A 26,977-nucleotide genomic window follows, 5' to 3' on the forward strand; every position below is an offset into this window, starting at 1 on the left:
TTTCATGTTACCTTTGCAACTGGGGTTACCTCACTCCTCCCAGGCCAGAATAAAAGGAGAAAATGGATGTGGACCAGTCCTTACCCTCAAAAGATACACCCAGTGGATTTTCTTACCCACTTGATCACAAACCCAGTCACACTCGTGCTATTCTAACCCTCACTCAAATCACCTGCCTTTAAGAGATCCAAAGAAAAGGGGCTCTTTCCCACGTTTCTATGACTCGCTCCACAGCTCATCAGAAACCCACCAAAAGAAAAAATGAGCTCTCATCTGAGGATAAGTAACTTAATTTGTATTAAACCTTTGGAAAACAAAGGGCCATCAAAGTGTGTGGGCTTTGTTTGGCTTTTTTCTTCTTTATTAGCTAAGCACAGCAGAAAACTAAAAACAAAAATCCAATGAGGCCAATTTATTTCCCACACCAAACCAGTAAAAGCGCAATGGATATAAAGTTGGACTGTCGATCTAAAGGGAGAGTAGAAAACCCCTATTTTAAATAGCACTGTATGTGGAACAGACACAGATTTTTTTGTGAGTGCTGAAGGAATAACATAATGCTTTACCCTCCTCGGGAAAGGGAGAGTCCCTCATCTAAAGGGCAGTCACCCAAGGGGCAGGGATGTTTCTTCTCTCCTGGCTCAGATTACCCCAGCGGAAGTTGGGTGGTGCTATAGAAATCACTCACGTTTTCAACAGGAAGCTCCTACAACACTGTCCTGTTTTATGTGCAATTATACCTCCACCTAACAGATCCTCCCTAGCTCCTACCCCTGCCCCCAGTAACCCATACATGAAGCCACTGTTCCAAAAATAAGGGAGGCACACCACTTTCTTTTACAAATGAAAAATGAGTTTAAGAAGAGAAAAAAAAGGTGGTCAACTACAACAAATTAAGTCTGGCTTCTCTAAAGAACATCTAAGTATATTACGCTCTGAGTTAACCAAGATTCCTTTAAAAAAAAAAACAACCTACAGGCTCTACCATGTAAATACTTTAACTAACTCAATTTCTTTTGCTATAACTTTGTAATTTGAGTAACTCTAAACCTGAGTTACCAAACACTACATCCGTGTGGTTTTCATGGCTTTTCAACCTTCACGTACATTTTGTTTCATTAAGTTTTTCTTCTTCTCATTTTAGACATGTAATAAATACTGAACACTTGAGTGGGGGGAAAGAGCAGTAAATAAATTTTAACATAAGACTCTAAGGTAGGGGGGAAAAAAAAAACCAGGAAGCAAAAGAGTACAGTTAAATCTGAAAACATGCCTTCCAATCACTGCATGATCACTGACTAGTTCTTCTACACCCTTTAAAAAAATCACTTCAACTTTCTGGGCTTCAGTTTCCTCATCTGTAAAATGGGGAAGAAGGGTGAAATGATTTATACTCAAAATCCCTCCTAAACCCAACAATCTATGAATCTGTTCATCAGGAAGCAAGAAAATGCAATTGCAAGTAAGACTATGGTTTACAAATTACTTTCGTACATATATTCTCAATAATTTTTGCAGCAAAGCAGTGAAGCAAGCATTGTGCCCACTGCTGCAAAAAAAGACGCTGTTTCAGAAAGTTCAGGAAGAGGTTCGATTACTTTTTAAGATCCCATAGCTGGAAAATTTGAAACCCAGGCCTTCTGAGGACAAATACTGGGCCCCATTATTTAAAAAATTAATTTAGGACTTCCCTGGCGGTGCAGTGGTTCAGAATCCGCCTGCCAATGCAGGGACACGGGTTCGAGTCCTAGTCCAGGAAAATCCCACATGCCATGGAGCAACTAAGCCCGTGCGCCATAACTACTGAGCCTGCGCTCTAGAGTCCACGAGCCACAACTACAGAGCCCACGAGCCACAACTACTTAGCCCACATGCCACAACTACTGAAGCTTGCACGCCTAGAACCCGTGCTCCTCAACAAGAGGAGCCACCCCAATGAGAAGCCCGTGCACCACAATGAAGAGTGGCCCGCTTGCCGCAACTAGAGAACGCCCGCACGCAGCAAAGACCCAATGCAGCCTAAAATAAATTTATTTAAATTTATTATAAATAAAAAAATTAATTTAAATAAGTTACAACTCAAATAATTGCCTGCTCTGCAAAACTTTTATGGGGGCTTCAGCGTATCAGAACACCAAACCAGGGAAGGTCACTGCAAATGGCCCCATTGCACTGTATGTTCCTTGAGGCAAGCAACACACTTGTACCCACCACTAGAACCACAGAACTCAACAGCATGCCTCCCAGACAGAGGCACTCAATAACTACCTTTTGACTTAATACAAATCTCAAAAGATTAGGAATATGGTGACATTATGAAGGAAAATTTTTTTTCTGAATTTGAGATATGAACTTCTGCAATCTCAGTCCAAAGGAAGAAAGAAGCATTCTATAACAGAGCACTAGCTCTATATGTGGGGGATGAGTCTATTTGTCTTCCTTAGAGAAAGTCCAGTTCGGTCAGTGAATCAAAAGGCTCAAATCTGCCACGTCACCTGAAAATCTTCAGGCTAGGCACACTTCATATGCACATTGAAGTGGACCAACAGAAATGACAGCAGGACAGTGAAGACCAGTAGAAGCACATAACCATGTTATCAATCACTACATACTTTCCCCTAAACTGGAAAGAGTCAAAGAATCCATACTCTTACACTGTTCTGCCTCTTCTCATGCTCCTGTTTCACAGCTCAAAGAGATAGAAAACAGCCATGTATTGAAAAACTCAAACTGCAAAAGTAAGATAGAACGGACACACGTCCCAACTCATAGTCAACCAAGATCCTCCAAAGTTTACAGAATCGCTCATCTCAAGCAAAATCATGACTTCAATAAAGTTACTAGAAGGACTTCCCTGGTGGCACAGTGATTAAGAATCCGCCTGCCAATGCTGGGGACACGGGTTCTGAGCCCTGGTCCGGGAAGATCCCACATGCCGCGGAGCAACTAAGCCCATGCGCCACAACTACTGAGCCTGCGCTCTAGAGCCCGCAAGCCACAACTACTGAAGCCTGCGCGCCTAGAGCCCGTGCTCCACAACAAGAGAAGCCACTGCAATGAGAAGCCCGCGCACCGCAACAAAGAGTAGCCCCCGCTCACTGCAACTAGAGAAAGCCCGCGCACAGCAACGGAGACCCAATGCAGCCAATAAATAAATAAATAAATTTTAAAAAATAAAAAAATTTTAAAAATAAAATTACTAGAAGGTGTACTTTAAAAGTTGTTAAAAAAATCAAGATGGGCTGGCGGGTGGGGGTGGGGAGACCTACACCAAAATTACACACCTAATTCAATGCAAAAGCAAAGTTAAGAAAGTCAGGAAAAGTATGTAAGTAAGAAAGTCATATAAAATTTCAGTGAGCTGCTTTGCAATTATTACTGCAATTATTACCAGGAGTTCAAGTCAACCTTGTCACAGAATCCTACGATGAACTCACAACTAATACTGACACTTCAGCTCTAAAAAGTTCACTGCACCAGAACTGCAATTTCAAACTCAAGGAGCAGTACCAGGAACCGCAGAGAAGCTAACAGCAACACCTACTGACTGTCTTGAGCCACTTGCCAAACTTGTTCTCTCAGTCAACTAGAGAAATCTAATGATACAGTCAACTTCAGGACTCCTTTACTTAAGCATAAAGAGATAAGAAAATAAGTTGTCAGCCACATAATACCATTCATCTGGCAAAATCTCTTATTTTGCCCCTAGCCATTTACGTGCAAATCATCACCCAAATCATTTTGAATGCACTGTTAATTGCTAATGCCTGAGTATAATTTATTCCATAGGAAAAAAGTTTTAATATTCTCGTTAATAACTGGTATGTCATCTAGTAGTCAGACACGTCAGTGACCATAAACTTCTTTATGAAAACCTTTTATCTGAGACTACTGCTGTTTCTACTGTTCTGTATTATTTCCATCGGCTTTTTTTTTTCATCCTGGTAAAGGTGGCTTAATTGCAGCTTTCAAAAAATGAAGGGGGAAGGTGAAGGTCATTAAATCAGGATTTTAGAGAAAATACTGTTACTAAACTGGGTGCAGAGAATGATTGTATAGGACTTCATCTTGTACTTTTCCAAAAGATTAAGTCAGAGAATCTTTGCCTTGGATGAATATTCCATATGAGAAAACGAGAGAAAGTTGACACTTAACTCCCACAGAGTACCAGTATAAAAACAATGTCTTTAAGAGTCTGAGTCAGAGTTTCAACATGAAAGGTTTGCTTTACAGAGGAAACGCCAACCCCAGTCCATCCAGATAGACCTGGAACCTGATTCAAGTCAACACCTTTACTCTAAAATTTGCATCGCGTCACTGGCTCCCAGTTTAGAAATGTAATCGTTTAGCAGGTAGTAAGAATTTCAGTAAGTGCTGCCTCTAAAATACCCGTCATAATAAATAAGATCTGTAAGGTAAATGCAGTCTAGGATCCATCAGTCCCCAAAGCTTCTCTTCAAAACAAGCATCAACAACTCAAACATCTTCCTTGAAAGTGAGCCATTTCCCTTGCCTATGTTTTCCAAACGGTGAACCCAATGAAATTTCAACCTGTCCAACAAGATTACTTGTCCACCTAGAAATGCCGTGGAGCGATAGGGAGCTTGGCAAATACCCTTTAAGGTCAGGATAGAAGTTGGAAACAGATGGGGCGAAGGAGAAAAACTTCTTTTTTGCAGTACCTTCTCGCCTTCCCACCCCTCTTGTGGTTTACTTACTCCAAGAAAAGCAGGTTTGAGCAGCTCCGGCTTTCACTTCCCCCAGACCCCGGGAGAGAAACGAACCACCCGCGGGCAACGAGCTGCTCTTCCCCCTTTTTCACGATCAAACCTCTCGGCCTGTCCCTCCGGCATAGCCTGCAAAGCGCTCACCCAGGTGACTGAACTGGAAGAGTCTCCCGGTGGAGACGAGAGCAGCCTGGTGGGCGCAGCCACCCCAAGGGGTCGCGGGTCTCCTGGCCTCTCTCACAGACGCCTGGCGGAGAGTTGTGCAGATTCGGATTCCGAGGTGCGCGCGCCCGCGCGCGCCGGGCGCAGTGCAGCTCGGACTCGCCCCCCGCCGGGCTGCGCTATCAGCACGCCACCAAATCGGAAATAAAACTTTGACCGGCCTCTCGGCGTCCTGCTCCGTGCCCTGGACCCGAGCCCCGGCCAGAAATGGGGTGCGGGCTGTCAACAGTCTTGCACCCCCGCTCCCCTGCCCGGACCCGGGGCGCGGGAGCCACTTACCGCTCGGCCCGGCCTCCCGGTGCCGCCGCACGTCCGGGGCGCGTCCGCCGCGCGCTCTCCCTGGGGTAAAAAAGAAACCTTACAGACGGTCGGCGCGCGCTCACTCGCCGCCTGCTCTGCGGAGAACGGCAGGCGGCGAGGCAGGGGCGGGCGCCGAGCGGAGGGGGACCCGGGGGAGGCGGGGGCGGAATCAGCCCAACTCCCGAGCCTGGCTCCGAAGGGGACGCGGAATGCAGGCTGGAGAGCAGCCGGCTGAGGCCGCGCTCCCGGCGGAGTGGGGGCGGAGGTGCCCCAGTCCCCGGGCATCAACTATTGTCTGGGCGCTCGGGTCCCCACTCGCGCCGCCTCCGAGGCTCAGCGCTCCCCATCCCACCCGCCTGCCTCCAAGAGAAAAAGCTGAGGGGGCGGCCGGCGCGGGAAGCGAACGCGGTGTGACTGAGCGGCCGCGGCCAAAGTCCGAAGTGGACGCGGGGGAAAGGGGAGGTGCGTGCCGAGTGGGGGAGGGGACAGGTAACTGCAGAGGGGGCGGGAAGGCCCGGGAGGATTGGTGGGGGGAGGAAATGGGGAGGGAGCCACGGAAGCAGGAGAGGGTGGAGTGGCTGGCGGGGGCCGGCCTCTGAAGCCCAGACCTGGCCCTCCCCGGGGACCCTCCTCCCGGAGACTCAGCGCCGCTCTGACTTTTTGCTCACTCGCTCACGCACACAGTGAACTCGCTCACAAAGTTGCCGGCGGTGGCGGCGCCTCCCTCGCCCTTCCCCTCCCCGCCCCATTCCTTCCCCTCCTTCACTCCCTCCCCAACTCTCGGGTGAGATCACCGCTGTGCAGCTCAGCGCTGCGCTCAAATCTCGCGAGAGAAGAGGCAGCTCAGCCCAGACGGCGGGGGAAGTGGAAGGAATTAGAGGAAGGTGGGGGACCGCGGAACTCCTCGTTGCTATGACGACGGCAAAGCCCTGGATTCCTGTCTCCTGCAGAGAGCCCAGGCAGCAAACGTGGGTGTCGTTTGCAACCTGCCCCCTCCCTTGCCCGACGCCCTAATGGTGGGGAAAGCAAGGGCTAGAAGCTAGAACCTATTTGAGAGGGCATCTGGAGAAGACCAGCGTCATGATATCTGGCTAAATCTGGCAAATGAGGCTAATTATTTAAGAGATTCTGGGACAGATTTCTGCCATAGAAGTCAGCACATATCTGAACCCCCAATTTCCTACCATATATTCAGTTTTTCGACCTTCCTGTCTAATTTCATCCCCCACCCCTCACCCACTCCGTACGCTCCCTCTCTCCCCCCCCCCCCCCCCCCCCCCCCATCACCACCGCCACCACCAGACTGAGCTCCTTGAGGACCTGCCTTATCCATCTTTGTATTCTCAGCGCTTCCACAGGCTTGGTACATAGTAGGTATTTACTTAATGTCTATGGTGGGAAATGAACGCCACAAGCTGTACGTGTCCTCAGTACTTTCACCCTACCCTGGAAAGTACTTATGCTTAGACTATGAATTTCTGCTCCACAGTTTGGCTTTTGACTTTGCTAAACTATCCTTCCATTTCTGTTCACACATTATTACCTATTTTTCAAGAGTTACAATCCCTCCTTTCTCTTTCTCCATCTTTGTGTCATAAAAACCCTATTCACCATGGGGGACCAGGTAATCATTAAGCTTCTTCAGATACCATCCTACCTACTCCAAAATGCTGTTGAGAATGAAGATGACATTTTCTCATCCCCTGTTTCTTCTTTTGATTGTAGAAACTTTTCTTTGGGGGTTTTATATACTCACTGCCTAAATAAAATGGATACTGTTAATAGAAGTTAAGCTTAAACTTTCGATGTCAAAATGAATGAGTAAAAATAGATTCCGTGGGGCTTCCCTGGTGGCGCAGTGGTTGAGAGTCCGCCTGCCGATGCAGGGGACACGGGTTCGTGCCCCGGTCCGGGAAGATCCCACATGCCGCGGAGCCTGCGCGTCCGGAGCCTGTGCTCCGCAACGGGAGAGGCCACAACAGTGAGAGGCCCGCGTACCGAAAAAAAATAATAATAATAATAGATTCCATGATATGTGAATTATATCTCAATTTTTTTTAAATTCCATCTCTATTTACATAAATACGGGGAAACCATTTTTTAAATCAATCCCTTGGAACTAGAAACCCAAAAAGTACATAAAGATTCTTTTAGGTTACATGCAAGCTTAAATGTCATGTTGGTGAAAGTTTTTATGTTAGAAACCTAGTGATATAGTGATACAGTGATAAAAAACACTAGACAAAGTCAGGAAACTACGGCTTGAGTTTTTCTGTGTTGCTAATAATTGAGTCTCCTTGAGAAGTTATTTAATCTTTCTGATTCTTCAACTCTAAAATGAGGGGTAGCCCACATGTTAGGTCATTATAGCTTTAAAATTCTGTGGCTCTTAGACCTATACAAATTTCCAGTAAATAACAGATATTTTCCTTTTACATCAAACAGAATTTTTTAAATGTTTCATTTTACAGTAGGTCAGTTTCACAAAGTTCAGCTACATGTTGACAAGTTGCTTTTCAAGTTCTCTTGTCTCAACTGTAAAAACAACAGGGACTTCCCTGGTGGCGCAGTGGTTAGGAATCCACCTGCCAATGCAGGTGACACAGGTTCGATCCCTGGTCTGGGAAGATCCCACATGCCGCGGAGCAGCTAAGCCTGTGAGCCACAACTACTAGCCTGTGCTCTAGAGCCCGCGAGCCACAACTACTGAGCCCACATGCCACAACTACTGAAGCCTGAGTGCCTAGAGCCCGTGCTCTGCAACAAGAGAAACCAACCCATGAACAGTAGCCCCCACTCACCGCAGCTAGGGAAAGCCAGCATGAAGCAATGAAGACCCAACGCAGCCAAAAATTAATTAATTAATTAATTTTTAAAAATTGACCATGTTACAGTAATTTCAAAGGGAATCCATTGTTATTTACTTTTACACTAACTCAAAACAGATTTCTTGTTATTTAATAAATATGCTAACTCAAAGACCCAAACTAAATACATCCACACCCCCACCAAAATAACTATAAGAAGGAAGGAGGGAGGGAAGGAAGGGAAGAAGGAAGAAACGAAGGAAGGAAGGGAGGGAGGAAGGAAGGAAGGAAGGAGGAGAAGAAGGGTGAGTCTTAAATTCACAGACTGGTATTTTTAGTATCAAAGTTTTACAAAGAAACACATTGGAGCATCACCATCAATCCTGTTGATCTGTTTTCAGGAGCTACCTTTCATAACATAGCACACTATTGTAAATCACTTGTTCATTTGCCCTGGCTCGGCTTTTAACATAGTTTTGCCCTTAAAGGATGGCTGCCAATCTGTATCCACCAACCCAGTACAATTTCAGAACCACCTGTTTTATGACTCCCAGATAGCCATTTGATACGAAAAAACTGACCCAAGTGCTAGCCAAATCTATTAACTTTTTTCAGTGTTTCTTATGAGGCTCAAGAGATGGGTATTGGCCTCAAATTACAAAGATAATTTCCCTAACCTTCAGGCATAGTGGAAGAGTAAAGACTGTCCTAGGGTTCTAAAACTGCTCTTTCAAGACCCTAGGCTACTATTTACCCCTCATTGGTGGCAGAACTTTCAGCAGTATGTCTGAAGGAAATAAAAGGCAAAATCCACCAAAGCTGAGGTTTCAACTACCTGGTTCTCTGGGTCAAGGCACTCTGTCTGCATCTTCCCTGACCTTCCTGGGGTTTCAAAATAGCAGACAAGGAGCAGCAGAAGAGGGAAAGTGAGACTAGAGAGTTTGTCAAGCACAGATTAGATCTCAGCCACTTCCTGCCCACTCCATCTGTTGGCTGTCTATCCACTTCTGCCCAGCCCCCTCCCCGACACGCTCAAGGGACATGTAACCTTTTCTCTGATACGAGCTCCCTCCCTATTAACTTCTCAGTTTGTTAAAGCTCAGTTGAATTCACCTTCCTCTGGTTATTCGCTTCTACTCAACAATGCACCCTAACATATCAAATATGGAATGAATTTTGACACAAAGGCCTACCAAGCAAGGAAAATATATGTTTTTATTAATATTATAAACATTGATTCACATTTGCATGTTTTACAGTTAAAATCTGGTCTACCCAGCCTGTTATCATCAGTTCAGAACTTCCTGTTATTGGCTATACAGCTATAGGGCATTACTAACTAATATTCAGAGAAATGACTCAACCATAAAGAAGGACCAAAGTGCTCCTCAAATCATCCAAGATTAAATTATATCCAGTGCTGTTTCACTTTTAGGATTTTATTGTTTCAGCCCTAGGTGATATAATTCTATTGACCTGAATACTAGATTTCTTAGAACACCTCATTCTCCCATTTACATTATTTATTACATGTTTAAAACATCAACTACTGTATAATCAACGAACATTCCTCAGCAAAGCTACTACACTTCCTGTCCACCCTCCCACTCTTCTAAAGGACTATTTCATACCTTCTCCTCCTCCATCAAACCTCCTGCTTATTACTCACAGATAACCGCCATGCATCTTTCATTGGTAAAATAGAGGCAACCAGAAGAGAACGTAGCACACACTCCATCCCTACGTCTCTATCTACTAACCCACCTGCATCTGTCTGCATGTACTCTTCTGTCCTCCTGGCACTTAGGATAAACTCTCAGTGCTCTTAGCCAAGATTAACCTCTCCACCTGTGTACCCGTCCCATCCCCTCTGACTCCAGGACATTGATTCAGCAACTGTCACCTCTCTCTTGCATCAGGAAAATTTCCCTTTCTATTGGAATTGTTTCTGAGTGCTTACAAGCATGCTCTAATATCTGCTTGGTAAAAAATCAAACATTCATAGATTCCATATCTCCCTCTGTTTCAATTCGCCACTGGATTCTTCAAAAGGTTTTTCCACACTTGCTATCTTCAATTCCTCCCCTTCCATTGTCTTGAATCCTCTCTGAGCAGCCATTCTCGCCCACCACTCCAGAAGAAACAGGTCTTCTCAGGGTCCCTAGTGACCAGTAGGCAATTCCTATCCTCACCTCACCCAACTTCTCAGCCACTGGGGAGAGGTTGATCACTCTTATCCTTGAAACAATTTCTTCACATAGCTTCTGGATTAAGAGTCTGTCTTGAGTAACCTATACCCACTACTATATATAAAATAGATAAACAGCAAGGACTTACTGTATAGCACAGGGAGCTCTACTCAGTATTCTGTAATAACCCATATGGGAAAAGAATCTGAAAAAGAATATGTATATATACATACATATACTTATATTTGGTTGGCCAAAAAGTTCACTGGGGTAAGAGCTTACAGAAAAACCCGAACGAACTTTTTGGCCAACCCACTATATGTACACATAACTGAATCACTTTGCTGTATACCTGAAACTAACACAACATTGTAAGTCAACTATACTTAAATTTAAAAAATAAATAACGTGGGGTGGGGGGAAAGGGTAAATTAGGACCTTGGGATTAACATACACACACTACTATATATAAACTAGATAACCAGCAAGGACCTACTATATAGCACAGGGAACTCTACTCAGTATTCTTAATAACCTATATGGGTAAAGAATCTGGAAAAGAATGAATACATGTGTATGTATAACTGAATCACTTTGCTGTACACCAAAAATTAACACAACATTGTAAATCAACTATGCTCCAATAAAATTGTTTAAAAATTGTCTTTTCTATATAATAAATAAATAACTAAATTTAAGTTTAAGAAAAAAAAGAGTTTTTGTCTTGATTCTTTTCCTACCTTTCTGGCCTTCTCAGTATCGAATCTCTAAACATAGAAGTCCCCAGAGCTCAGTCCTTAAGACACCTTCTCTTTGTGGTCTCCTATTAGTCCGTGGCAGTCTCACCGGTCCTATAGCTTAAATGCCATCCATATACTGACTACTCCCAAATGTACATCTCCAGTCCAGATGCCTCCCCAAACTCCAGACTTACACATCCATCTCTGACTCAACGTTTCCAACTGGTTGTGTAGTTGGTATCTCCAACTTCATATGTCTAAAACTGGAAAGCTCCAGAAAATCCTCTCAAACCAGTGCCCTCCTGCAGTTTTCTCTACCTCAGTTAAGGGTACCCTTCCAGAGATTCAGAGGTTTTTGTTTAGAGCAAACGTCTTAGAGTTGTCCTTGATTCTTCTGTGTCTCTCAGATCACACATCAGACCAGCAATGAATTCTGTTGGCTCTTCCTTCAAAATACGTGCAGAATGCAGTCATTTTCTACCCACCACGACTCTCCCTCTCTGATTCAAGCCGTTTCTCACTTGGATTATCACAAGAGTTTCCCTATCTGGTCTCCTGATTCCAGCCCTTTCCCTCAATATTTTATTCTACACACAGAACCAGAGTGTGGAGCATAAGCAACACAGATCAGGTCACTTCTCTGCTCAAAAGCCTTCCAGGCCTTCTCATCACACTCAGAGAAAAAGCCAAAGTCCCCATTCTGGCCTGGAAAGCTGTTCATTCTCTGACTCTCGTCTGGAGCTCTGGCCTCATCTCCTTCCTCCTACCCTCCCTCTCTCCTTCCCAGCCATATCCGCATCTCTCTTTTCTTTGAATTCACAAGGCACTCTCCTGCCTCCAGGCCTTGCTTTTGCTGTTCCCTCTGCCTGGAAAACTGTTTCCCCAAGTGTCTACATGACTCACTCTCTGAGTTCCTTGAGGTGTCTGTTCCAAGGCAACCGTGTTGGTCATTTGTTGTCTTGCTCTTGCCTGCTGTCTTTCCTCCTGTGATATCTTACTGGGAGTGGACCCCCCATGGGTTGTGTTTCCCAGGCTTCCTTGTCTGCTGCCTCTAGCTGGGTGGGTTCAGCCACTGAGAAGCAGGAGAGGAATGTGGCCAGATAAAGGGGCAGACCTCTCTCCTCCTCTCTGTCTGCCTCAGGCAGTGTCTTAGCAGCAGATACATCTCCTCTTTGGCCCCAGGTTGTATTGGGTAAGAACCTTCCCCAGGCTCTGGTAATATCTTTAGGCTAAGGGTGATAGCAACTTTCTAGTGTTAAGAATCTCTGGGTTGCTTCATCATCCTGGTTAGCTTCTCAACCCTTCCATCACCTACGTAAGAGTTCCCCGGTGTTAAATTCCCTCTTTTTGAATTACCAACACTGGTTTCTAGTCTCCTAACTGGACCTTGATTGTTACAGTCACCCTTTATGAAATAGCAGCCCCCCCAACCTCATACTCCCCAGGCACATCACCCAACTTTATTCTTCTTTGGAGTCCTTATCACCCCCAGACATAGTGTTTACCTGTTGGCCGGTTTACTGTCTACCTCTCACCTAGAGTGTCTGCTTTATTACTGCTGCATTTCCAGCACCTAGAACAGTGCCTGACACATAGTAGACACTCGATGCACGCTTGCCGAATGAGCAAAGAGTGCTGTTTTAAAGACAAAGTAAACGGGCTAGCAGAGTGTGGTAGGCAGACTAGCTCTCCATGTCTGAATGCCTGGAACCTGTGCCTATGTTACCTTACATGGCAAAAGTCACTTTACAGATGTGATTAAATTCAAGATCTTGCGATGGGGAGACTATCCTGAAATTATCCAAGTGGGCCTAATGCAATCATAAAAGGGAGGTAGGGCTTCCCTGGTGGCGCAGTGGTTGGGAGTCCACCTGCCGATGCAGGGAACGCGGGTTCGTGCCCCGGTCCGGGAGGATCCCACATGTCGCGGAGCGGCTGGGCCCGTGAGCCATGGCCGCTAAGCCTGCGCGTCCGGAGCCTGTGCTCCGCAACGGCAGAGGCCACAGCAGTGAGAGGCCCGCGTACCAAAAAAAAAAAAAAAAAAAAAAAAAAGGGAGGTAGAAGTGTCAGAGTTAGAGTTAGAGAAGGAGGACTGACCCTGGAAGCAGAGCCAGAGAGAGAGTTGAAATGCTTCACACTGGAGGAAGGGGCCATGAGCCAAGCAGTGTAGGTGGCCTCCAGAAACAAGAAAGGGCAAGGGAAATGGATTCTCCCCTAGAGCCTGCAGAAGGATTACAGCCCTACTGACTTATTAATTTACTTATTTATTTTTGGCTGTGTTGGGTCTTCGCTGCTGTGTGCAGGCTTTCTCTAGTTGTGGTGAGCAGGGGCTACTCTTTGTTGTGGTGCACAGGCTTCTCACTGCAGTGGCTTCTCTTGTTGAGGAGCACAGGCTCTAGGCAGGCGAGCTTCAGTAGCTGTGACTCGAAGGCTCTAGATCGCAGGCTCAGTAGTTGCTGCGTAATTGTTGCTGCTTAATTGTTCCGCAGCATGCGGGATCTTCCTGGACCAGGGCTCGAACCCATGTCTCCTGCATTGGCAGGCAGATTCTTAACCACTGCGCCACCAGGGAAGCCCCCCTGCTGACTTCTTGATTTTAGCCCAGTGAAACCCACTTTGGACTTCTGACCTCTATAACAGCAAGACAATAGATTTGTGCTGTTTTAAGCCACTAAATTTGTGGTAATTTGGTATAGCAGTCATAGGAAACTAATACACATAGTTTTCTCAGTATATAAACTCTTAGGCATGACATGTGTCTTGTTTCCTCTTAGATCTCCACTTTCTAGCCTAATTCCTAACACAAGCAAGGTACTCAATAAATGTTTGTGGAATAAATGAACAAAGTTTAATAGCAAAGGAGAATTAGGGCTCCGTCCTGATGGAGTGGCCAAATTGCTAACTGGCTTTACCTGATCTTAGAAAGGGTAGAAAGCATGTTGCTACTAGGAAGCCTCCTTGAGCTTCTGAAGCCATGAAGATATGGGGGCCTGGGGCAGGGAGACAATCCAGGGTTTAGGCACCAACGTCAGCTACAGAGAATGAAGACCAGTCACAAGGGGCTTTGGGTGATACATTCGGGAGCTCGGGCTTTATTCTGTAGGCAATAAGGAGCCACTGAAGGATTTTCAGAAGGCAGAGACATATTCAAATTTGCACCTAAGAGGTTATACAACACTTAAAGCATGATATTTAGAAATCCATGGGTCAGAGAAAAGGTCAGAGCTAGAGTTATAAATGTGAGAGGCAGTAGCCTATAGCTGCTGATACGTCACATTAAATAACGTTTTAATTGAAAGCACCATCACAGATTTTCTTGTCCTTCTCATAGGTATCTTCTTTTGAAACATACTCCATTGAGCTGTTCAAGCTATTCCTGGCTTTCTGATGATTTTCTTATTAACATGGGCTCCATAAAAATTCCAGGAGGACTGAAAGTCCTGGTTCACCCATCCTTTTGATCCTTTCCGATGTAGGCATCAGCACATGTTACTCCAGCAGTCATTTTTAAAAGAAATCATCTTTGGATCATTTCAAATATTTTTATTCATCCCTTCAATAGTATTTCCTTTCAGGGAGCTCTTTGCCCTTTTAAACAACTTGAATATTCTCTGAGGAGGTGGAAATTTCCTTCCAGTCACCCTTGTCTCTTTATTCCTTTCATCAGATTTTATGGTCGAGGATGTGTCAGGGAAAGAAGGTGGGGAAAATTAAAAGGTCTCTCTCCACTCCCGTCTTTTTAAAATCCCTAGAAATGAAAAGAGACTTGCTCGTGACTTGGAAGTTGTGGGCTGAGGCCTCCTAGAACCATCTGGCTTGTTCCCTTGCCAGCCAGAGCTGAGGCGACATTCACAAGGACCCAGGAACTGCAGGGGCACTTGAGTTTGCAGCTGCCTCAAGGCATCCAGGGAGAGCGCAGCAAGATTCTGCAAGAGAAATCACACCTGGCGTGTTCCTGAGGGCAGGGAACATATGTAACGAGGGTGTCCTTCGGTGGGCATACCAAGGAGCACAGCTGGATCGTTAAAGCCATCCTAGCCTTTATTGAAGAGCAAAGAAGTAAGAATGAATAATGCTGATGGTTCGAGTATATTCAGGACCTTAAAACAGCTCAGCACTCACCCTGAATATCCTAAATTGTTTTTTAGAAATGAAACTTTTAAAAGTTTCTTTCCGTATCACTGATTCTTTCTACTTGGGGGGTAGTGATGAGTACATTTACTCAGGTATGAGAAGTGGCTGAGGACAATACATGTAATTTTTTTTTTTTTTTTTTTTTTTTTTTTTTTTTTTTTTGCGGTACGCAGGCCTCTCACTGTTGTGGCCTCTCCCGTTGCGGAGCAACAGGCTCCGGATGCGCAGGCTCAGCAGCCATGGCTCACGGGCCCAGCCGCTCCGCGGCATGTTGGATCCTCCCAGACCGGGGTGTGAACCCGTGTCCCCTGTATCGGCAGGCAGACTCTCAACCACTGCGCCACCAGGGAAGCCCCAATACATGTAATTTTTAAATTTATTCTGTAGATACACAGAGAAATGATCACCCTGTGAAGTGGAGGAAGATCTACTAGACCTTGGATTCTGGTGTGGATTTCTGGACTCAAACTCAACTCTAATATTATTTAATTTTCCTGGACTTCTGTTTCTTTAAATGCAAAAGGAGAAGGCCAAGGGCCCACCCCTTTTGACTAAACACTTATGTGTTGAGGCCTTACCCTCTTTCAGAGGTCTCTATGCTCCTGGTCAAGAAGCTTTTGTTCCTGGAAAAGAAAATGTTTCCTGAACCTCCCTCCATTCCCACTGGTTTTGCCCTTTTAAACATGGTCTCTACCTTCCCCTCACCTCTCCTGCCCCTTCCCCTCACCCCCATTGCACAAGCCCATCTCAGATATCAAGGGCAACCCTAACTTATGCTTCTCAAAGGCACCTCCTGCTGTGCTCTCATGGTGGCTGTGGTTGGCACTGCTAGAGTGGATCTTCATCGTTGCCTGTGGTGCGGGTTGCCCATGTGAGCTGCCCTGGCTGGCAGTGGAACTCTCAGGACTGCTGCCCCCAGCTGCTTCCACCTCTCAGGACAATCAGCTCCGGCTCCTAGGGATGCTGCGCAGTTACGAGTTCGTTGTTCCATACTTCCTCTAGAGGGCAGCACAAATCACGGTCTCTGCCAAGTAGCTGGGGACAACTCAAAGATGCAGGGTTGACTTGTAGAATTCATTCAAATCTCCCTAGTCCAGACTGATACTATGGGAGCAAGAATGAAAGTATCACACCCACTGGTCCTCACCTGAAGGCAGTTCAGCGTGGTGGAGACAGAAGGACCTGGCCTCAATCCCACCTCCACCTCTGCCCTTAGTAGTCAAGTGGCTTTGGGATAAGTTACTTGACCTCTTTAAGCCTTGATTTTCTTACCTTTAAAACAGGAATAGTAATAATAATGGATTTTTTAAAAAACCACCTAATTGTTTGGGGGATTAAATGAGATAATACACATTTTGTTAGACCCCGTGGCTTGGCTACCTAAAAGCCATCCACAAACCCCTTTTGCCCTTTTTTTCTTCCCAGACTTCCTCGTAGCCTCCAGAACTAGCTGGAATGAAACAGGGACTTTATTCTGAAAATTCTGATTCCAAGATACCCAGGGGTAGGCCCTTGACCCTTGAACAACACAGGTTTGAACCGCAGGGATCCACTTGGATTTTTTTCGGTAGTAAATACTACAGTACTACACAATCCGTGGTTGGCTGAATCTGAGGCTAAGAAGCAACTACAGATACCAAGGGGTGACCATAAATTATTCTTGAATTTTCAACTACTCTGCACCCTTAGCCTTCGCCTTGTTCAGGAGTCAACTGTACAGTACCATCCGAGTTCTCTCCATCACTCACATGCTTCTCCCTCTGCATCTGCCTCTATAGCATCCTTCTCTCTTTCTGTAGGTTGGTTCCTCGACTTTTTTGTCCACATGGGGAAAATACCTTCTGGGTTCATTCAGAATTCAAATATCTCCCAAGTTTACAAAATTCCCTAAGAGAAAAGTTTACAAAATACCTGGCTAACCGGGCTTCCCTGGTGGCTCAGTGGTTGAGGGTCCGCCTGCCGATGCAGGGGACGCGGGTTCGTGCCCCGGTCCTGGAGGATCCCACATGCCGCGGAGCGGCTGAGCCTGTGAGCCATGGCCGCTGAGCCTGTGCGTCTGGAGCCTGTGCTCTGCGGAGGGAGAGGCCGCAGCGGTGAAAGGCCTGCGTACCACAAAAACAAAACAAAACAAAAAAAACCCTGGCTAACCCAGCTTTGGATCAGGTGCCTGCCTCTAGCCCAATCAGCTGTGACCAGGAGCCCAGGGCCATGTTGCACAAAAGGGCATAAAGGAACCATGGCATAGCTGTGGAAGTGGCAGTTCCCATAGAAGAGGTCCTGCAGGCAACAATAAACGTGTAGGATGGAAGAGTTATGTAAGAAGTATAAGTCTAGGTATCAGCCCTTAAGGAAATTAGTAGGTACTTGGGAGAAAACAGAAACATTAAGTCTTCAGTTTAAATTGATTTTGATGCTGAGGAGGATAATGTAGGAGAAAAACCCCCCAAAACAATCAATAGTGGTGGAAGAAGTCTTGTGCTTCTTGAGGTCCAATCACTGAAAGCCAATACAATGGTGGGGGTGGCCTGTAGGCCCACCTTTCCTTCTGTCTTGGAAGATGAGAAGTAAAAACACTTCCTCAAAATAAAAGATGGCTGGGAGACAGGTCTTGCCAGAAAGGGGAACCATTTGAGGTGGGATCTTTCTGCCCTGGGCAGGAATTAATGGAATTAGGCCATGAAGGGGGATTTGCTATCCATATCAAAGAGCTTACAAAATAGGATAAGGCGGGATTAAGTAGCATAATTAGAGTTTATGGAAAAGAGATCAAGAAGCTGGGGATGGCTCCACGAAGCCAGTGGATCTTGGCCCATGTGGTGAAGAAGTAGAGGGGGTGGGGAGTTCCTGGAGGGAGAACAGCAAACAAAGGAACTGAGGCTGGAGCACACGTGGAGTATCTGGGAATAGTCACGTGCAAGGGACTGCAGAGCAGCAGACCTGAAACTGTGGGATGCACAGGGAAAGCCCCCAGCGTGCCTGCTAAATGCAGATTCCCAGGCACCCAGCTCAGAGGTTCTGATTTAGCTGGTCTGGGTGGCTCCCAGGATTCCACATACTTAGCACCCTAAGAGGCTACAGAGCACACTCTGAGACACACTGCTGTCTCCACTGGCATTGCCTGCGAGGCAAAAGATACGGCTTCTCCTGTTGAGGATGTACTTAAGAATCTTCACTCAGTGACAACAGCTGACTATCAGCCCAGGAGAGCTGCTCTTAGCCAGTGCCACTGTGGCCACTTCCTGGGGCTCCTTTGTGTCCCCAAACCCCAGAAGGGCAGCTGGCTTGGCCTTCATCTCATTGTAGGGGGATTACACCCAGCCCAAGACACAGCAGAAAGAGTCTAGCTGTTGAATTCTTCTTAGACAATGTTGCTGTTTATGTGCCTCTCTGGTTCATTTACTGCCTTTCATTATCTAACCACAGTTTTGGTTTTTTCTGGGGGCTGCTGTGCTGTGTAGCATGCAGGATCTTAGTTCCCTGACCAGGAATCGAACCTGTGCCCCCTGCTGTGGAGGCACGGAATCTTAACCGCTGGACCACCAGGGAAGTCCCCACAGTTAATTGTTTATATAAATTTAATAATCAGATTTTATATAATAGTAAAAGAGTGATTTATCTTAATTTTTTTTTAAAGAGGTTGTTTGTTTGAAGAGTTTCTATTCCAAACTTCTCAAGAGTTGGTAGGTGTATATCTTAATCCTACATTATTTCTTTTTCTTTCTAAGCCACTTCTTAATCTCCTCTCCTGCAATTCAACCCACATAATTTCCATTAAGGTATCATTTTACAAGAAAACAGAGTTAAGAAGAAGTCAAGGGCCTCCCTGGTGGCACAGTGGTTAAGAATCCGCCTGCCAATGCAGCAGACATGGGTTCGATCCTTGGTTCGGGAAGATCCCACATGCCGCGGAGCAACTAAGCCCGTGCACCACAACTACTGAGCCTGTGCTCTAGCGCCTGTAAGCCACAACTGCTGAGCCCGTGAGCCACAACTACTGAAGCCAGCGCGCCTAGAGCCCACGCTCCGCAACAAGAGAAGCCACAGCAATGAGAAGCCCATGCACCGCAATGAAGAGTAGCCCCTGCTCACCGCAACTAGGGAAAGCACGCAGCAACGAACACCCAACGCGGCCAAAAATAAATAAATAATTAAAAACATTTAATTAAAAAAAAAAAGTCGAATCATTTGCAAGGTGTTGGGACTGAAATGGAAGTTTCTTAATACCCTGCCCCAGGGTTTTCTTATTAAGCAATTATCTTGTCATTATTTTATTCTTGAGTTGTTTCCTTCAGTTGTTTTCAGAAAAATTTTAAATGTTGTTAAGATGCTTTCCAGTCGCTTGAACCAGAAATTCCAAGAATACACACAATGATTAGATCCTCTTGTTCTCTGCTCGAATTTCTCTCATTCTTCCTCCCACCCCCAGTCGATATTTGCAACCATATTTCTCTGGACCTACCATTAGGATGAGAAAGAAAAGGCATCTGCCCTGTGTCATTATGTTCATTTAGTCCAGTGGTTCTCACTCCATCATCACCATGAATAGTCTGGGTCTTCTGTCTAATTTCCATCTTATCCCATTCTATTAGAAATGTTATTTCTATTCAGTGGTTAACTCTTCCAATACTCACAAGAAAAAACTAGGATGACTCAGTCCTCTTGGGTTCCAAGTGCCAGATATAATCCTATTTGAAATCTCTGTGTCCTGAGGTTGGTCTGGTTCTCTGGTCTACACTGCCCAGCAGCACACAAGATGAGAAACAACATTTATTGAGCCATAACTAGCTGGAGTGAATCAGCCCTACTCTTCTCACATGTGTACCACCCTGCTCTAGCAAGGTGAATGATAGCTATAAGGATACAAGTTGATCTCTAGGGTGCTGAATAATATATGTGGATCCCCAAGGATTCTGTTCTGGTTATTATTGTATAACAAATTATCCTAAAACTTAAAGGCTTAAAACAACCATTTTTTAAGTATGTCACAATTTTGTGGGTTAGGGAATTCTGGGAGAGCCCAGCCAGGCAATTCTCTGTTGTAAGTGGTACCCAGCAGGTAGTCTGGAGTCTTCACTCACAGGTCTGCATCTCGGTGGGGAGAGGAGGGGAAGGCTGAACTTCGCTGGGACTGCCAACTGGCTTCTTCACCAAAGCTGTCTCAGGGTGGTTGGACTTACCCGGCAGGGCTTTCTGAGTGTTGAGGGACAGGAAATGGAAACCACCAGTCCCTTAAGGTCTGGGCCTGGAATTGGCATGACATCACTTCTGCCATATTCTATTGGTCAAGAAATTACAATATTTGCCTATTCAGTAAAAGACAGGAATAGTAAGTGACATCTTTAACCCATCTCAGAGGTTATGCACCAAACATTTGTAGAGCATGTAGTAAGGCCCAGGCCCAGTGTAAGACTCTGCACGTATGGAGGAAAGTTAACACACTCCCTGCCATTGATAAGCCCACAGCCTAGAGGAGGAGAAGCTGTGCTGTATAGCTCCTCCTCACAGCCTTTCAGGAACTCTCCAAGAGAGTGAAACCAGGAATCCGTTTTAGAAGGAGATAATTTAAAAAGAAAAAGAGAGAAAGATCCACTGTCTAATCATCTCCAGTTGCCCGTAATTCAAATGTCTGTTTATCTAACAACTCCTGGCATACAAATAAATTGTGATGTGGAGCTGAAGCTTGAAGTGTTAGAGGGGGAAATAAATGGCAGAGACAACTTCTCTGAGGAACAGATCTTGTGCATGCTAAGAAGAAATTGGAGTCTGAGCTCAGTGATAGTGGGATAAATTCCAGACAACTTCCGTTCTCAGCTGTAAGGCAAGCAGTTAGGCCAGTTATCACCTTGCGCAAACCTGTCAATCACAAATCAGAGAAGGCTTCCCCTTGTAACAGCGTGTTAGGATCATAAAGGAAAGGCAGAGCAATCATGCATCATCTTCTAGGGGAAAGAGGGAAGATAATGTTTCTAGTTCAGCAGCTTTGCAGCTAGGAGGCTGCCTCGCCCTGAAGCAGACCTGTTAGGCATGAAGCCACTTAACTTAATAGACGGATATGTCACAGTTTGTTAAGGTTTGAGATTTCTAGCAAGAGCAGGAAAAGAAGGTCACACTGTAATAGGACATTGTGTTCATGAAGCAAAAATATGGTTAAGATTCTAACCACGGAGAAACTGGTTTACCTTCTGCTTTTTAGGGATGTTTCTAGGGGACACAACCATCAAGTCACTAACCCACAAACCTTAATGCCAGGTTCTTTGGGGCCTGTGGGCTTTGCCCATGTTGCTCTTACCTGATACGTCTGGCTGGTATGGAAAAGAGAAAGGAGAACATGAGAAGGTATTTGGGACCAGAGGAGTGGCTTTAGCAGCCCAGTATTTGGAAGGCACATGTTCCCAACCGTGATATAGATGATAAACGCTGTTGTTTAGAAAGGAGAGAAATCAATGAGGATTCTTATGGAGGGAAAAGCCCTCTTACAGGGTTTATAAGCTTTAGCTAGATAGAGATGTCCAAGAAAAGGATTTCAGGCTGGCAAAACAGCGCATGGAAAAAATGGGTGTGGTTCCAGCCGGTGGCACCTACTCAAGGGCCGGCATTGGCTGCTAATGAGCAAAGCATGGGACCAGGACACACTCGGGAGGCCTCGAGGACACTAGCCCATTCTGGCTTCTATGGGTGTTTGAAGGAAGTTGGGAGATAAGGCTAGCGAGATACGCGTGGCCAAGACAGGAAGCACTTGAGTCCTCTGCCAAAGTCTTTGCAGCCAGTATTCCTTATTCTAGAAATAGAAATTTCTTTGTTGGGTTCAAAGAACTCTTGATAGATTCCTTTCCAAAGGTATAATCCATACTTCACAGAAAAAAGAAGAGCACCTGTATGCTTCATATATCTTTGTTGTCATCACTGTTAAACATCATTTACACATGGGATCAAATGCCTACTGGTTAGGTACCTATCCCTGTGCTCTCTTAGACTTCTTGTTCTTATATGTTTCTTGGTTTAGACATGATCTGAACTGTGTGTTGAACAATGACTTAAAAAATATCACTGAAAGTGCTTAGATGAGCAGTTATGAAATAAGGAATAAACTATTTCACACGCTGTGTTTTTCTAAATCACATTATTAAAATACTCAGTTTATTCCAGGAGAAGGAAAAATAAATGACATACATAAAGTAGCCTCCTGATAATGAAAGATACTGGTAATCCCCTGTCCTCTCTCCATTCCCCCCACATCCATTCTACCCATCACCTGAAATCCTACTTCCTCCACCACTTTCCCCCTAACCTTTCCAGCCTCAGCTGATTATTTCCCTCCCTGATCTCCTCTTGCACATACATCATTTTTGAATTCTCTCAGTTTTTTTTAACGCCTTTACTGGAGTATAATTGCTTTACAATGGTGTGTTAGGTTCTGCTTTATAACAAAGTAAATCAGCTATACATATATCCCCATCTCTCGGTTTTTAGAAACTAAAATAATAAACATTTTGAGAAGAATTCGATCAAGTTTTTATATTGCTCAAGGTCTAGCTAATAATAATAATAAAAGCCAACATTTATCGGGCACTTAACTGTGCCAAAAGCTTCACTTCCACTATTTAATACTCATAATTATCCTTTGATGGTGGTGCTATCATTATCCCCATTTTACAGGTGAGGAAACAGATGGACTCGAGGTTATATGGCCAGCAAATGATGAATTTAGGGTTTAAATCCAGGTATTCTGACTCCAGAGTCCATGTACTTAATTACTTTGCAAAATAATACCAGTAACATTTATTGAATATTTACTGTGTTCCAGGCATTGAGTTAAGCGTATTACAGGGACTATTTCATTTATTTTTCACACATATCCATTAGCTTGATTCCATTATTGTCTCCATTTTAAGGATGAGGATATTGAGGTTTTGAGGTATGAGGTAGTGGGGGTTTGTTTTTTTGTTTTTGTGAGAGCATTTAAGTTCTCAGCAAATTTCAGTTATATAATACAGCATTATCAACTACAGTCACCAAGTTTTACATTAGAGAGATAGTGAGCTTTAACAGCTTTGTCAAGACCATGTGGCTAACAGGGGCTGGAACCCAGGTTGGGACTAGTTATGACTGAGTCTAGAGACCACAAGATTGCTGCCTAGTATAGCAAAGGTGAAGTACATACAATGCTCTACCTAATGCAACCACACCTCCCATTTATCAACATCCTTGTTGCTAGAATTCTCTTATTTCAACCTTTCTTTTCATGGCATGTTTTCCAACGTCTTGACTATCCTAGGCTAACCTTAGATAATGTCCATCTTAAGAAACAGTCTTCGGAACTAGAGCAGATATTTCAGATGGGATCTGATCAGACCATGTCACAAGTTTGGTTTCCCAAACAAAAGTATGAGGCTCTTAAACCAGAATCACTGCCTTTTCCCTTTCCATGGCCCTGAACCCTAAGCACCGTGTACCATGTCTGTTTCCATCTTCTGCCACATGCATGCTCAGCTCCAGTCTCTGAACGTGACAGTGGTTAGGATTTCCATCGTCATAGTGAGTGGGGTATCAGTTAGGAATGCTCCCCACTGTGAATAATACAATATCTATCAATAGCTTGAACAAAGAGGTTTGTAATTCTTACATCACAGCAGTCTGGACAAGAATGGCTGCTGGCATTAGTTTATTGGCTCAGGGATAGCAGGGCTGACCTCCTCCCTATGATTCTTTTTACCTTTTCTTCCGGGTTAGCAAGTCGCAGGCAAGCCAGGAAGAAGGGCTGTGCCAATTCTGTTCCTTTAAAAAGAAAAACTAAAGTTTTTCCAACAGCATCTTAAACAAATTCCTCCTCTGTGTCATTGGCTACGACTGGGCCACGAGGCACTTACTGCTGCAAGGGAGTCTAGGAAGCCAGGGGACATGACTGCTATAACTAGCTTCTTAGACCTTTCAGAATCCATTGCCTTGGGCTGGGTACATCTGCCCAGAACAAAGAAGAAGGAAGAAGAAGGTCCTGGATACCAAAGAGGCATGTAACTGTGTCTGCCATGGTAGAGCATGAAAATCATCTATGGCCCTATATCCAATGTCTAATTCGCTTGGGGATGAAATTAGTCTATGGGCAGCAATATATACATCCAGCTACAGCCTTCCTCCCTACCTTGCTAGTATCCATTTCAGTTTCCTGCTAGAACTGAAGTCCAGCTATGAATAGAAGCCATGAACTCAGCTAATTCCTGCTAATCTCTCTGAACCTTGTACCAGTTATAACTTCCGGCGATCTGAACAGATGTCCTGGTCTCGGACTCAGACTTGACCTCTAAGAACTAGTGCTGTTTGTTACCGATGAAGGTCTGCATCATGCGCCATTTTACCTTTCCAAATCAGACTTCTTGATTTCGGACTTGGACCTGGATTGGGTTTTGGTCTTGGCTGACTTTAGCTCAAATCCTCTTCCTAGCTGGGAACCCCCAGCATGCCTTGAAGCTCGAGCCACACCATTTATGACACATAATAGATTGCTAAAAAACTTCATGTTGAACTGCTTTGAACATTTAAATTCTCAGGATGTCAACGGTTGTTACTAAATGCTATTAAGGAAATAACCTCATTCAATGAAGATTTGTAGCAAGTTAACTTCATATTTATTAGGCAATATGGTCAAAGATAAATGAAGTTCCATTCTTAAAAAGGAAACTTCTGGGCGTTTCATACACTGAATAATGCCACAACAACAGACAATGATAAAACAGGACAAATCTTAATATGGGTTGATCTTGTGCTGTATGGCCAATCTACACTGAATGTTGATGATTAAGCTTTCAGATTTACCTTAAAGAAGTAAAAAGAGAAAGTCAGAAGTCTTAAAGAATAACAGGGTAGCAAATAGGGTGACATCATGTATGAATCCTGATGCTTATATTCCAGGAGAGTGTCTCCTCTGAAGAGTGGAAATACTTTGTTTTACCCAGATAATGAGAATTATTTAAAGTACCATATTTCTCTATAGCTCAGAGCCAAGAATAAGCTTAACCACAATAACCAATTATACTAGAGTCCTAGTACATGTGCAGCCCTGAAATTCTGCAAAGCTTTTGATTTTCTATTTTTTTCTCTAATTGGTTTATCATATATATGTCTTATTGAAAGCCATCTCAAAGTCTTTTTTCAAAAGATAGGGTTTTTTAAGGTGGGATGGCGGCAATCCAAAGGGATCGAAGCTAATCAGGTCACAGTATACAAATTTGTTGTGATTTCCCATGAAATGCAGCATATTAGAATAATTAGATACAGATAAATAAGTAGATAGCATGTGACTTTCATACTATGTCAATTGGACATTTAACATGGTCTGAAAGGATTTTTTTTTTTGCTATACGCGGGCCTCTCACTGTTGTGGCCTCTCCCATTGCGGAGCACAGGCTCCGGACGCATAGGCTCAGCGGCCATGGCTCACGGGCCCAGCCGCTCCGCAGCATGTGGGATCTTCCCGGACCGGGGCACGAACCCGTGTCCCCTGCATCGGCAGGCAGACTCTCAACCACTGCGCCACCAGGGAAGCCCCGAAAGGATTTTTTAAAAAATACATTTTATTTATTTTTGGCTGTGTCGGGTCTTTGCTCCTGCACGTGGGCTTTCTCTAGTTGCGGTGAACGGGGTCTACTCTTTCTTGCGGTGCGTGGGTTATTCATGGTGGTGGCTTCTCTTGTTGCGGACCACAGGCTCTAGGTGCGCGGGCTCAGTATCTGTGGCGCACGGGCTTAGTTGTTCTGCAGTATGTGGGATCTCCCCGGACCAGGGCTCAAACCCGTGTCCTCTGCATTAGCAGGCGGATTCGTAACTACTGAGCCAATAGGGAAGTTCCGTCTGAAAGGATTTCAATGGCAATTACATCAAGAGGAGCTTGTGCTACAGACATTGTGCCTGTGTTGCTAACTGGGGGAAATTTCATACGCCGTGGTTACTGAGCATGCATATGTCAGGGAGGAGAGTTGATCATGAAAGTTCACCAAGTACTTTCTTGGTGTCCTCAGGGCCTCCTGACCTCTTAAGGTAGAGGCACAATTTTCCTTCGGGGAAATTCAAGTAATTGAAAGAATGCTTGGACTTCCCTGGTCCAGTGGTTAACACTCCACACTTCCAACACAAGGGGCACAGTTTTGATCCCTGGTAGGGGAACTAAGATCCCACATGCCACATGGCATGGCTAAATAAAAAATAAATAGAGAAAAAGAAAAAAAATAAAGAAAGAATGCTTAATTGAGACCTCAGAGTACCATCCCCTGACCAGCCATGACAACTTGGAATGATTTGTAGTGACTGTGGACACTATTGAAAAGGGTTCTACGATTTCATCCAGACTCAGTGGGAAAGACGCTCAGTTTGGGACTTCCCTGGCGGCACAGTGGATAAGACTCCACTCTCCCAATGCAGGGGGTCCAGGTTTGATCCCTGGTCAGGGAACTAGGTCCCACATGCATGCCGCAACTAAGTTTGCCTACCACAACTAAGGAGACTGCGAGTCGCAACTAAGGAGACCTGGAGCCACAACTAAGGAGCCCTGGAGCCACAACTAAGGAGCCCGCCTGCCACAAATGACTCGGCACAACCAAATAAATAAAAATCAATCAATCAATTAATTAATATTAAAAAAAGAATCTTGTAAAAAAAAAGAAATGCTCAGTTTCATTAATGGTATCTGTCAGAGATAGGGAGGAGGTAGAGTGCAGTGGGAAGCACGGATCTATGTGCCATCCATGCTATAGATCAGTGTCACCTGAGGGCTTGTTAAACCACAGGCGGCTGTGTTTTAATAAGTCTAGGACGGGGCCCCAAAATGTCCATTTCTAACAAGTTCCCAGTTGATGTTGATGGTGTGG

At 44.9% G+C, this 26,977-nt stretch overlaps 1 protein-coding gene across 12 annotated transcripts in view; it reads right to left on the minus strand.

The window, feature by feature from the left end:
• The window catches only part of SIPA1L1 (signal induced proliferation associated 1 like 1), a 522,661-nt gene that overhangs the window by 372,690 nt on the left and 122,994 nt on the right, over window positions 1-26,977 (minus strand). For 3 of the 12 annotated variants that reach the window (XM_073800306.1, XM_033850964.2, XM_073800303.1), the window contains exon 1: window positions 5,229-5,787. The exons of 5 other annotated variants lie outside the window; for them this stretch is intronic. The gene's annotated coding sequence lies outside the window, so the exon portion shown is untranslated. Of the gene's footprint in view, window positions 1-4,718; window positions 4,850-4,871; window positions 5,178-5,228; window positions 5,788-26,977 lie in introns of those variants that run through there. 4 more of the 12 variants (XM_033850966.2, XM_073800304.1, XM_073800302.1 and 1 more) reach the window with 2 other exon arrangements.

Source organism: Tursiops truncatus, chromosome 2 (genome assembly GCF_011762595.2).
Source record: "Tursiops truncatus isolate mTurTru1 chromosome 2, mTurTru1.mat.Y, whole genome shotgun sequence".
In the NCBI taxonomy this organism is placed as follows: Eukaryota; Metazoa; Chordata; class Mammalia; order Artiodactyla; family Delphinidae; genus Tursiops; species Tursiops truncatus.